Here is a 14,308-nt window from a genome sequence, read left to right as displayed (position 1 = left end):
TTTTGTGAAATCAGAAGAAACAGTTACCTCTGAACCTATCCACTTGAGGGTGGACGGCTGTTGCACACCTTTAAAAATAAGTCAGTCGAGATAACGGAGACAGCTCACACGCTCACGTGTCAGAAAGGCCATGCGGCAGGCTATAAATTAGTAGCTCAGTTTTGCATTCCTCTATGCTCTGCTCTTAGGTCGACAGTCACTATAATAGTTCGACGGTCTGAGAAATCCCATTCAGATCCTCACATATGACAACTAAAGTAGATACCAATCATTGTTCCTCCGATAATAATAGGTCTATAATGATCATTATATACAATGAATCTCAAAACATCTTAAGCATCTTTATCCAATATCAAGCCATTAAAGGTAATTTAAGAATTTGTTTGGTTCGCAAGAAAAAAATTTTTTTTTATTGAAATGATTTTTCTATAAAACTAATACCTGCACATATAATGCGTAAAAAAATAATTTTTGTATATTTGGTTGACTATAAAAAAGTGATGCATTTTAAAGTGATTTATATTTGATCAAATATTTATTTTTTTAAAAAATTATATAAAATATCTATAATATCCTCAACGAAGATAAAAGTCTTATCCATTCTACCTTAAAGCTTTATGGCAATTTTGAGAGGAAAAAAAAGTTATCTAATTTTTAACTTACGCAAAAATAATTTTTTCATATTATATATGATTTTTTTTCTATGAGATATGAGAATCTTATTTTTTCGGATAAGCTACTTCAGTATCTCTTTTATTTAAAAACTTCAATCAAATGGGAGGTATTTCTCCAAACCCTCCTCCTCATCCCGCAAACCAAACAAATCCTAAATAACTTTTCTATGGGAGGACAATCGTGTGGGACATGGGTGTTGGGTGGATGTCTGATCAGGACACCACCTCTCAAGACTTTTTCGATACTGCACGATGCAGTAGGAAGAAAGAAGAAATAAAATAAAAAAATAATCAAAATACGTAGATCAACCACAAAAGGGCTCGCCTCTACGGGGCATGCAAATTTCACTATGAAAAAAAAAATTTACAAGAAGAGATCTCATCCTCAACCCTCATACACCCAATTTCTCTCTCATCAGAAGTTTTCCTCACAAAAGCTCTCTCTCTCTTGGAAGACCTCCAGAACTCCTGAAGCGACCGACGTCTGCTGTCCAAAAGCTCTGCTCCTTTTCTCTCAGCATACAACGGCTCTCTCTTTTCTTTGGGTTCGCCTTTCTCTGTTTTCCGCATGACGAGTTGCAGCGCCTAACAGTTTTTCGTGAGAAAACCACGCTCACAATTTTCTACGGCGAAGAACAAACCACTCACACCTCAATTCACTATTCAGGCCCTTTTAAAGGGTCTTAAACTGAATTAAATATGTATTAGGAGTCTCAAACAACCCCAAATAACCCTTTGGACTGTCGGATCAAGACTGAAAACTCTCTGGGCCGTCCGATCGTGATCGATCCACAAAATAGTATCGTGAACCATAAGAAATGCCTGAAAAATGCCTAGGCAGTCCACGCAGTCCGCCATGAACTGCTCGGTCCACCGTGGACCGGGGTACAAGCTAGGCCCCAGCGGCACCTGGGCTTGGGCCGGCCCGCACGCACGGGCTTGGGCTACGCCCGTGCCGGGCACCTAGGCCCGGGCCGTGCCCCGTGCGTGGGCTAGGCCGCACGCCCTGCACATTGGCCCCACCTGGGCCGTGCTCCACCGCCTGCGGCCGCACCGCCGCCAGCCCACCGCCAGCCGCCGGTGGTCCTTCGCCATCTCAGATCTCATGCCGACTTCACAAACTCGTATCTCCTCCATCCGAGCTCAATTTGGGATGATCTTGATCTCATTGGACTCCATTTTTCACCGCGAACCTCGCTGTGGATTCAATGTGGATCGAATCTTGAGATATCAAATCCTAACAATCTCTATCTCGACTCGATATTCGACCTTTTTCTAACTCCGAGAACTTCTGGATCTCCTCGCCCCCATGCCCTGGGGCAATCGCCTGCTATCATGGATGGGCGAACATGAGAGTCGAGCCAGGCCGCTCGATCCCATCTCCATCGTATGCTGTGCTCCTTCTGACCTGAGACCTGCTCGGGATATTATCCTGTGGCAATAAAAATTTCACCTTGTGATGTCGCCTCTCGTCCTCCCGAGTCTCTTGTCTCGTGCCCAATCTATCTCCTGGAGCTCCACCTCACTCTGGACTCCACCTAGCTCCCGAAGCTTCACCTTGCACTGGGCTTTCTGTCAGATAATAATGCCCTCTGCTCTCCTTCTTCCCCTCCAGCACAGTCCTATCGCCATGTAGCACCCTCAGAATTTCTCCACCAGCTACCGTCCTGTAGCCTCTCGAATCCAGTCTGCTAAGTGAAATAAGATTCCGTCTGAAATCGAGTATGTATCGAACCTCCCTCAATCTTCTCACTGCACCATCATGTGTCCTCCAACTGACCATCCCAATGCCTCTGATCACACAGCTCGATCCATCCGACAGATATACAGTGCCCTCACTATTCTCCAAGGAGTCAAACTGCTCCTCTCTGCAACATACATGATAGGGACATGCAGAATCTAATATCCACTGCTGGAAAGAAGTAGATACCTCGTCAGATATCTCCAGGACTGTGAGGCCCGGCCCAAGCAACGAATCCAAAGCCCAAAACAAAAAAAAAAAGGAAGGAAAACAGAGGAGAAGAACTCCCAAAGGGAGTCTTCTTCCTCCGTTCACCGGCTCCTAATCGAAGTCGGAAACAAGTTTCCTCTAGCTCTATTTAAGGAGGAGAACCCTCCTCTCTCCTCTCATCGAGAAATCCCGGGGCAAAACGACGGCAATCGCCGTAAATTCCTCACGGAGACCTGTCACTGTGCCGTCCATTTTCTCACCGGAAAAGCTTCGCCGGCGACGGAGGTAAGCCTCCTCCTCTTCCTCTCTTCTCCCCCGTCCTTTTCGTGCCGATGTGGACGCTCGCCGGCGACCGAAGTCACCGGATTTTGTTGCGGAAGTAACCTTTATTTTTGCCGTTTCTCTTTGATTCTGACGCCGGTGGTCACCGCCGACCACCGGGTTTGGCCTCCTCTTGCCGCCGGATCGCCTATCCTCCTGTCGACGGCCGTCTCATGCCGACCATGCCGCCGGTCGGAACACCAATGAGGGGACCTCACGGTCCCCTGTTTCAGCCCAAAACAAGCCCACGGGAAGAAGAAAAGAAAAAGAAGAAGAAGAAGAAGAAGGAAAAGAAAAAGAAAAAGAGAAGAAGAAGAAGGAAATGAAAAAGAAAAAGAAAAGAAGAAGAAGGAAAAGAAAAGAAAAAGAAAAGAAAAAGAAGAAAAAGAAAAGAAAAAGAAAAAGGAAAAAAAAAGAAGAAAGAAGAAAAATAAAATGATAATAATATAATAATAATAAATAGGATTTTCTCCTCTCTCTTCCGTGAAGAAAAAGAAAAAAAAAAGAGAGAGAGAAAAAGAAAAGAAAAGAAAAATTATTAAATTAATTAATAAATAATGATATAAATAATAAAATATGAGAAAGAGAGTTTCTCTCTCTTTCCTCTCTCTCTTCAGCCTGAACTAGTATTTTTTCTCTCTAGAATTGGACTTTCTCTCTCTAAAATCCTTTCTCTAGATTATTTCTCTCTCCTAAGATTTTTAGAATTTTGAGAAGAATGATGATGAATTTAAATGATTCTCGTAATGAATTTTTGATCTGTGATCGTCGGACGATACACCGACATCCACTTTGATCAGATCAGATATTTTTAGATTTTATTTTTCATGATCTTATTGAATTATCCACATGATAATTTTAGCATGATTTGATCGGATTGATCAGAATTTGTTGAATCATATTGTCTGAAGAATTCAAGATGAGTTTTCTCTCTCTAAAATTTTCTCTCTCTAAAATTTTCTCTTTCTAAAATATTCTCTCTCTTGATTGATTTTCTCTCTAAAAAAGGTTAGTGAATGAAGAAATTTCTTTTAATAAGTCTGATCTGATTCTAATGAAGAATCCTGATCCATGATGTCAGACAGCGTATTGGCACCCACCTTAATCAGACCATGAATCTTTAGATTTGATCATCCATGATTTCGATCTAGCCATGATTTGATTTGATCATGTTGATTTCACCAATCGAGATATTGGATCAATCGTAATGTTGGATTGTGTCATCTGATCAATTCGAATTGTACCTCATAAATTTTTTCTCCTCTAATTTTCTCTCTCTACTTGATTTTATGAAATCGATGAAGAAACCTCGGTCCTATCACTTCGAATCCGATTTGATCTGATAGTCAAACTTTGGATCGTTTAGGTCCTAATTAGATTTTGATTAGATGAAATTAGATGATCGGACCCAATCTAAACCGTTGAAATATGATATTCATATTCTTTTTAATTATTGAAATTGATTCTGTATAGGATCGTGGATGTTTGATCATGGGATATCGCGATATGATCTACGAATAGAATTTTTGGAAGAAAATTTATAGAATTATGTGGATTTATTAGAATACGTTCGAGATAAGTAATGTTTCACTTTTTCTAGATTTATCGACAAATTATAATGTATTTTTCTGACATGATTTGTGAAACGATGCATGAATTGGATGAATGATATTTTGTTATGAAAATATCTTATTTGAAATGTTATGATGAAGCATGATTGAACATATTGATTTCATGATGCATTATATTGATTGATTTCGATACTACATATTTATATGTCTTATTATCGAAATTAGAATATGAAAGCATGATTTATGAAGAATTATGATATAAGAAACATTATGAATTGACAACCTGACTATGTAAAGGACCCTGCCAATGGGGGCATATCGTTGGCAATTGATTGTCCTGAGGGTTTATGTCGCCAGTGAGACCAGCGACATGTCGCCAGAGAGACCGACGATAAACCGTCAGAGAGACCAGTGGTTCCGAAGGACTTTGCTGTCAGATGATTCGCAGCTTACCGCAAGCAGATACGCGGTATTATGATCCTGCCACAGGAAAAATGTGGTCATAGCTCATGGTTGACGAAAAGAATTGAAGAACAAAAGAAATTGAAATCTGAAAAGAAATTTGAATTTTCGAAAAAAAAAAATGAATTTGGCATGAATTATATTGCATAATTGAAATTGATTTCGAATTAATGAACTATATATGCTTATTTTCTATAAATGATTATTTACTTATATGCCTGATGAAATCTGTTGAGAAGTGATCATTGCTTACTGGGCTGTCTAGCTCATTACTTTCTATTTTACTGTTTTTACAGATGTTGAGGAATTAAGATGATACAAGATATGAATGGAAGAGTGATCAGAAGTAGAATCTTTATACTTTTATTTTAGGTTGAAAGTCTTATTGAATTTGATGTAAGACCTATGAATCATTGTTGAATTTATTGAGATATTAAAGAAAAAATTTAGAACCTCATTCTGGATTTAATTTATTGACTAATTATTCCGTTGTTGTTTTAGAATAGCATGATAAGATGCCTTGCATGCTTATGGGAAGAGTTTTCTATGAGTATGCGGCGGTTGCCATGATCCTCGATTCACAATCTCGGGTCGGGGGCGTGACAATTAATATGGTATCAGAGCATAAGTGGATGAATTATGAAACATAGAATCAGATATAGAATGGGTGTAAATGGATAGACACTAGGGACATTATAGTGTAGATCTTTGATGATTGTAGTGGGAGAAATATTTATAAATTTTGATTAAACATTGAGATTATGTATAAAAGGATCACAAGAGATTATAACATATGGAGTTTGAAATATGATGGATGATCTATTGATCATGATATGATTAGTTAGATCTTGATCGAAAGTAATCACAAAAGGATTGACATAAAATTTTATTATGCATTATGGTTATTAGTTTGATCATTGGTTATTCAAGTGAATCATAAGTTCAAATTCGATGTGAGAATAATACTATAATATTACTTTTAGTTGAGAAATTAACTATTATTGGCAAGATAAAGATTTGATAATAAAATGTTGTTCCAGAATGGGCTAAGAAAAATTTTTTTATGATGCTTGATTGGAATATTTATCGAAAGTGAACTTGGTATGTAGATCATATATAAAGTGGCAGATTAGAATAAATGCATATTTGAGGATATTGCAAAGAAACCTATTTCTTATTGATGAAATCGATTATGAGGTTGTAGAATATTCATTGTACTGGAATCTTTAATCATTATCCTTAGATCTAAATAATGGATTTTATTATGTCTCTTGGAGACTACCTGATGTGTATGAAATTTCAATTTAAAGATTTCGTATCTAAGTTGATCAAGAGATTTTCTGATATTATTATTGAGGTTGTTAATGAAAAATTGATATCTTCAGATTAAGATAAAAGATCTGATTTATATTTATTTGAGATTATGGGATCCATGTGAATTTATAATTTAGAAATTTTGGATTTAGAAATTGATATGATTTTCTTTGCTTCTGTTAACAAGGTCCCTAATTGAATCTACTATTAAATGGAGATTTAATTTTTGAAGCTTGTATGATTGTTATGAAAAGATATTTGATAGATATTGAAGATCCTGATGATAGAAATTTTAGAAAAAAATAATGATTTGAAGTTCTTATATATTAAGATTATGTCCAAATTTGGTGGAGCATCGAAGGATTTTTTTTCTTCATTAATTTGACTTATAAGAATTTTTGGTTTGAAAATTATCGAATTAAATTGATATGAGAATTAAGATTTGATTCATATTGATTATAGTAAATCTATATGATGGTTTTAAATATGATATTGGACTCAAGGGTTAATCAAGATTTTTGTACACCAGTAAAAGTATGAATAAGAATCAAAAGCTAATCTTTGATTTCAATTGAAATTTGAAATTTTAGATCTTTTCTATTGATAAGGTAAAGAAATAATTTGATCAAACTTTTTTTTTTTGGTGAACCTAAAAAATTTTGATTGTTAGATCAGAGTACGCAGCGGAGGCATGGTAATCTAGATTATTTTGAGTAAGTCAGGAATGATGACTCTTTGAGTTAAAGAATTATGATAAATGATATAGCTTGATACAAGAAATTCATAGATATTAGAAAGAATAATATTTTAAAATTTTAAATTATTTTAGATATCCTAATGTGATTTTTAAAAGTGGTGCTTCCACTTACTGTGCTACAAAAATAATTAGCATCCTAATTCTAGGATGAGTGGACCTTTGATTTTTGATTTTAGATTTAGAATATTTAGAGATAAATTTTTTCTATCCTAGAATTAAATTTTATAATTCTCTAATTACTAGAAAGAATTTGAGATTGTTTATCGAATGATGATTTCGATCTTAGATTATTATACTCAAATATTTATCTCCAGGGTATAATAAAATTTGAAGTTAGAACTCTTTTGATCATTATTATTTCTCTGACTGAATGAAAAAGATTGAGGTTATCTATTGATATTGATGATTGTTCTACAAAAGATGGATTGGAGTTATTTATAATTTAATTTGATAATAAATCGATTAATTAAGAGTTGTTAATGTTTAGATAAAAAAAAATTGATATACTTACTTAGAATAGAGACATTGATTTTGATTATAAAAAAAATATAGTTTTGATTTAGATCAATTTTTGAGTTATTGATTTTTATTATGGAATGACTTAATGATAAAATTTTCTTCAAGAATTAGAATATTTAAGAGTTTGAGTAAAAAAAAAAATTCAATGACTAAAAAATAGTGATATTGATTTCAATCAACAATGGTGATATTGATCTTTATGAAATGACTTAATGATAAAGTTGTATCGAGAATTAAAATATCAAAAGTTTGAGAATGAGATTGAAATGATAAATCTTCAACCTTTGAAAGTACGAATAAGAGAAAATATTTTTAAATTTTGATTGATTGGGATGTCATCATATGATTCACATAGAAGTATGTTTTCCTATCTTATGATGGGTTAAAATTAAAGGTGGTTAATATTTTGAAATAAATAAATAAATTAATGAATGATGATGAATGAAGCTCTTATGCAAGAATAGAGACATTGACCTTTTTCTATTCACAAGAGATAGATTTGATTTTAATTTGAGTCATGAGATATTGAATATTAATTTTTACAGAAAATAAGATCATAATTTTGAAATCTTGAAACATTGAAAATCTTTGAGATGGTGATCTTGATAAATAAGAAAATGGATGGTTCCGTTCAGATCAATATTTGATGTATTTATTTTTTCCTTATGGAATGATTTAAGAATGAATTTATATCAAGAATTAGAATATTGAAATATTTGTGGATGAGATTCAAGTAAGAAACTATGAAGACTCAGGCAAGAAAAATTTCGAGGATGAAATTTTTTTTAGAGGGGAAGAATGTGAGGCTCGGCCCAAGCAACGAATCCAAAGCCCAAAACAAAAAAAAAAAAAGGAAGGAAAACAGAGGAGAAGAACTCCCGAAGGGAGTCTTCTTCCTCCATTCACCGGCTCCTAATCGGAGTCGAAAACAAGTTCCCTCCGGTTCTATTTAAGGAGGAGAACCCTCCTCTCTCCTCTCATCGAGAAATCCCGGGGCAAAACGGCGACAATCGTCGGAAATTCCTCACGGAGACCCGTCACTGTGCCGTCCAATTTCTCATCGGAAAAGCTTCGCCGGCGATGGAGGTAAGCCTCCTCCTCTTCCTCTCTTCTCCCCCGTCCTTCCCGTGCCGATGTGCACACTCGCCGGTGATCGAAGTCGCCGGATTTTGTTGCGGAAGTAACCTTCATTTTTGCCGTTTCTCTTTGATTCCGACGCCGGTGGTCACCGCCGACCACCGGGTTTGGCCTCCTCTTGCCGTCGGATCGCCTCTCCTCCTGCCGACAGCCGTCTCACGCCGACCGTGCCACCGGTCGGAACACCAATGAGGGGATCTCACGGTCTCCTGTTTCAGCCCAAAACAAGTCCACGGGAAGAAGAAAAGAAAAAGAAGAAGAAGAAGAAGGAAAAGAAAAAGAAAAAGAAAAGAAGAAGGAAAAGAAAAGAAAAAGAAAAGAAAAAGAAGAAAAAGAAAAGAAAAAGGAAAAGGAAAAAAAAAGAAGAAAAATAAAATGATAATAATATAACAATAATAAATAAGATTTTCTCCTCTCTCTTCCGTGAAGAAAAAGAAAAAAAAAAGAGAGAGAAAAGAAAAGAAAAGAAAAATTATTAAATTAATTAATAAATAATGATATAAATAATAAAATATGAGAAAGAGAGTTTCTCTCTCTTCCCTCTCTCTCTCTTCAGTCTGAACTAGTATTTTCTCTCTCTAAAATTGGATATTTTCTCTCTACTTTCTCTCTCTAGAATTCTCTCTCTAGATTATTTCTCTCTCCTAAGATTTTTAAAATTTTGAGAAGAATGATGATGAATTTAAATGATTCTCGTAATGGATTTTTGATCTGTGATCGTCGGACGATACACCGACATCCACTTTGATCAGATCAGGTATTTTTAGATTTTATTTCTCATGATCTTATTGAATTATTCACATGATAATTTTAGCATGATTTGATCTGATCGATCAGAATTTGTTGAATCATATTATCTGAAGAATTCAAGATGAGTTTTCTCTCTCTAAAATATTCTCTCTCTTGATTGATTCTCTCTCTAAAAAAGGTTAGTGAATGAAGAATTTTTTTTTAATAAGTCTGATCTGATTCTAATGAAGAACTCTGATCCATGATTGTCAGACAGTGTACTGGCACCCACCTTAATCAGACCATGAATCTTTAGATTTGATCATCCATGATTCCGATCTAGCCATGATTTGATTTGATCATGTTGATTTCACCAATCGAGATATTGGATCAATCATAATGTTGGATTGTGTCATCTGATCAATTCGAATTGTACCTCATAAATTTTCTCTCCTCTGATTTTCTCTCTCTACTTGATTTTATGAAATCGATGAAGAAACCTCGGTCCTATCACTTCGAATCCGATTTGATCTGATAGTAAAACTTTGGATCGTTTAGGTCCTAATTAGATTTTGATTAGATGAAATTAGATGATCGGACCCAATCTAAACCATTGAAATATGGTATTCGTATTCTTTCTAATTATTGAAATTGATTCTGTATAGGATCGTGGATGTTTGATCATGGGATATCGCGATATGATCTACGAATAAAATTTTTGAAAAAAAATTTATAGAATTATGTAGATTTATTGGAATGCGTTCGAGGTAAGTAATGTTTTACTTTTTCTAGATTTATCGATAAATTATAATGTATTTTTCTGACATGATTTGTGAAACGATGCATGAATTGGATGAATGGTATTTTGTTATGAAAATATCTTATTTGAAATGTTATGATGAAGCATGATTGAACATATTGATTTCATGATGCATTATATTGATTGATTTCGATACTACATGTTTATATGTCTTATTATCGAAATTAGAATATGAAAGCATGATTTATGAAGAATTATGATATAAGAAACATTATGAATTGACAACCTGACTATGTAAAGGACCCTGCCAATGGGGGCATATACGTTGGCAATTGATTGTCCTGAGGGTTTATGTCGCCAGTGAGACCAGCGACATGTCGCCAGAGAGACCAGCGACAAACCGTCAGAGAGACCAGTGGTTCCGAAGGACTTTGCTGCCAGATGATTCGCAGCTTACCGCAAGCAGATACGCGGTATTATGACCCTGCCACAGGGAAAATGTGGTCATAGCTCATGGTTGACGAAAAGAATTGAAGAACAAAAGAAATTGAAATCTGGAAAGAAATTTAAATTTTCGAAAAAAAAAGAAATAAATTTGGCATGAATTATATTGCATAATTGAAATTGATTTCGAATTAATGAACTATATATGCTTATTTTCTACAAATGATTATTTACTTATATGCCTGATGAAATCTGTTGAGAAGTGATCATTGCTTACTGGGCTGTCTAGCTCATTACTTTCTATTTTACTGTTTTTACAGATGTTGAGGAATTAAGATGATACAAGATATGAATGGAAGAGTGATCAGAAGCAGAATCTTTATACTTTTATTTTAGGTTGAAAGTCTTATTGAATTTGGTGTAAAACCTATGAATCATTGTTAAATTTATTGAGATATTAAAGAAGAAATTTAGATCGTTATGTTTTGGATTTAATTTATTGACTAATTATTCCGTTGTTGTTTTAGAATAGCATGACAAGATGCCTTACATGCTTATGGGAAGAGTTTTCTATGAGTATGCGGCGGTTGCCATGACCCTCGATTCACAATCTCGGGTCGGGGGCGTGACAAGGATATCTCCATTTGAATCGCTGTCGGCCATCGCTACAGCAGCCACAATCCGATTTTTGAGTTGAGGACAATCTCTAGCTAGATGCCCCAACTCCTCACACTGATAACACCTGATTTTGCTCAAGTCCCTTCTGTACTTGGACCATCCTCGTCGTGTACTTGGACCGTCCTCGTCGTGATCTCCTGTCACTCCATCTACCGCCTCCTGTTCCTCCAGAAGCCATCAAAGCTAAGCTACCGTCACCTGAGCTCAAAGCTGGATTCTCCCTCCTAAGAACCTCATTCTGGAGTATCACCACGGTGACCTCGTCTATCCTGATGGTGCTCTTCCCTACTAGAACAGCAGTCATCAAAAACTCGTACGAAGATGGAAGCGACACTAGCAAAATCAGCATCTTGATCTTCTCCTCAACATTCTCGCCAACACTGAGGAGGTCGGTGAGGATCTTCTGGAAGTGGCTTGATGCTCCTGCATGCTTTTTTCCTCAGCCATCCACAGCTGGTAAAACTGCCTCCAGAGGAAAAGAGTGTTGGTGAGAGACTTCGCCATATACAACTCCTCGAGCTTCGATCACAGCACTGTCGGGGAAGTCTCGCTCAGCACATGGATTACCACCTCATTCGCTAGGTACATGCGGATGGTACTCACCGCTTGCATCTGTAGCCATTTTCAATCCCACACCTCTATGGTGGTTGGCTTCTCATCGTACAAGAGAACATCGATCAACTCCTGTTAGATAAGCACATCCTTCACCCTTGCCTGCCACAAGGAGAAATTGCTCTTACCATCAAATTTGTTGATCTCCATCTTGATTATTCTTGTCTTCTCTATCTTCAGTCTTGCTCACCACTACTGCAATCTGCATACTTGTACCGCCTCCTCTGATACCATTTGTTGGGTGGATGTCTGACCAGGACACCACCTCCCAAGACCTTTTCAATACTATGCGATGCAGTAGGAAGAAAGAAGAAACAAAACAAAAAAATAATCAAAATATGTGGATCAGCCACAAAAGTGCTCGCCTCCACGGGGTATGCAAACTTCACTATGAAAAAAAAAATTTACAAGAGGAGATCTCACCCTCAACCCTCTACATCCAATTTTTCTCTCGTCAGAAGTTTCCCTCACAAAAGCTCTCTCTCTTGAAAGACCTTCCTGAACTTCTGAAGTGACCGACGTCCATTGTCCAAAAGCTCTGCTCCTCTCTCAGCATACCACGGCTCTCTCTCTTCTTTGGGTTCGCCTTTCTCTGTTTTTCGTACGACGAGCCGCAGTGCCTTATAGTTTTTCGTGAGAAAACTACGCTCACGATTTCCTGTGGTGGAGAACAAACCACTCACGCCTCACTTCACTGTTCCGATCTTTTAAAGGGTCTTAAACTGAGTTAAACATGTATTAGGAGTCACAAACAACCCCAAATAACCCTTTGGACCGTCGGATCAAGACCGGAAACTCCTTGGGCCATCCGATCGCGACCGATCCACGGAATAGTATTATGGACCGTGAGAAATGCCTGGAAAACGCCCAGGCGGTCCACACGATCCGCTATGGACCGTCCGATCCATGATGGACTGGGGTACAGGCCAGGCCCTAGCGGCGCCTAGGCCTGGGCCGGCCCGCGTGCGCCCTCACCGAGCACCTGGGCTCGGGCCGCGCGTACCGACTTCAAAAGTTCATATCTCCTCCATCCGAGCTCAGTTTGGGGTGATTTTGATATCATTGGACTCCGTTTTTCGTCGCGAATCTCGCTGTAGGCTCAATGTGGATCGAATCTCGAAGCATTAAATCCTAACAATGGGGACCTCAAGTTTTCTCATAGAATTTTTCAAGATAACTGACAAGCATTTGGATGTGAGGTTCTCCACCCACTCTCAAAACTTGATAGAGTGACCGATATCGAAGATGAAGGACCCTCTCGTCTCAAGCAAGCCAAATGATACAGCAGATATGAGACGTGAACCTGCTTCACAGGTGAAAGCCGCTGTTTAACAAGTCCCAAATCAAATATTGAAGGAACACATTGGAATTGAGGAATGTTTTCCTCAACTTGAGGGCATATATCACAGAAGGGTGATATGCTAATACCTCCACTAGCCAGCAGCCCATGGCAAGGCTGCCGTCCCCAAACAATTTTTCACATGAATATAGACACTTGCGGGTTTAGTTTTAGCTTCTTGTTTGCTGGTGTAACAAGTGAGTAGACACTTGTAGAATATAGACACTTGCGGGTTTAGTTTTAGCTTCTTGTTTGCTGGTGTAACAAGTGAGTAGACACTTGTAGGTTTTGGCTTCAGAGTCCTCGGCCATGCAGCTTCCAAGTTTATCATCACATGAAGTTCTTGGTATAGGAATCAAGAGTATTTGACCAGCAAGCTCAGCATCAAACAACTGAAAAAGCAACTCAGTATCCCAATTCTAACGTTGGACACCTTAAGGCCTTCAATTGTTGAAGTATTAGCCAAATCTAATAGGTGTGAGAGGGGGTAGAGGAGAGCCAAGAGTCCTTCAATGCATCATGTTCTTTTGATGAAAGCAAAGTATCATGTTGCTGCAATCTCCAATCACTCATTGTAGTTGAGGTAGAATTATATTGGCATGTTTGCAGATCTCTCTCCTTATTGATGAGCATGCATGAGGAGCATAGGTCATCTGATCAGCAGACAATTCACCATATTTGGCTCGGACTATTGAACGCCACAAGTTATTTGGTTCCATCATCACCTTAGCTCAAAGCCTTGCAATCAAAGTGGTGTAGCACCACTGTACCAAAAAAAAAAAATAGTGTAGCACCACAACATCGGAGATTGAATACCAAGGTCCCATTCATCACATGGTTGGCACACAGCAACCCCAGTCAATAAATGGAGTCATCAAGGTGAGGCATCTCCTCTCCATAGAAGAAGAACAGACTCCGGCATAATTATCTCAAAACTTGTCAGAGAATTCAGGGCTATGGAACAAAGGCTAACGCCTTGTGTTATAATAGTATGAATCATAATGATAATTTTTATCATAGCAACCAACTAATAGTTTTCA

The sequence above is a fragment of the Elaeis guineensis genome, chromosome 16 (assembly GCF_000442705.2).
Source record: "Elaeis guineensis isolate ETL-2024a chromosome 16, EG11, whole genome shotgun sequence".
Taxonomy (NCBI): Eukaryota; Viridiplantae; Streptophyta; class Magnoliopsida; order Arecales; family Arecaceae; genus Elaeis; species Elaeis guineensis.
Note: the sequence above shows the minus strand (reverse complement) of the source record.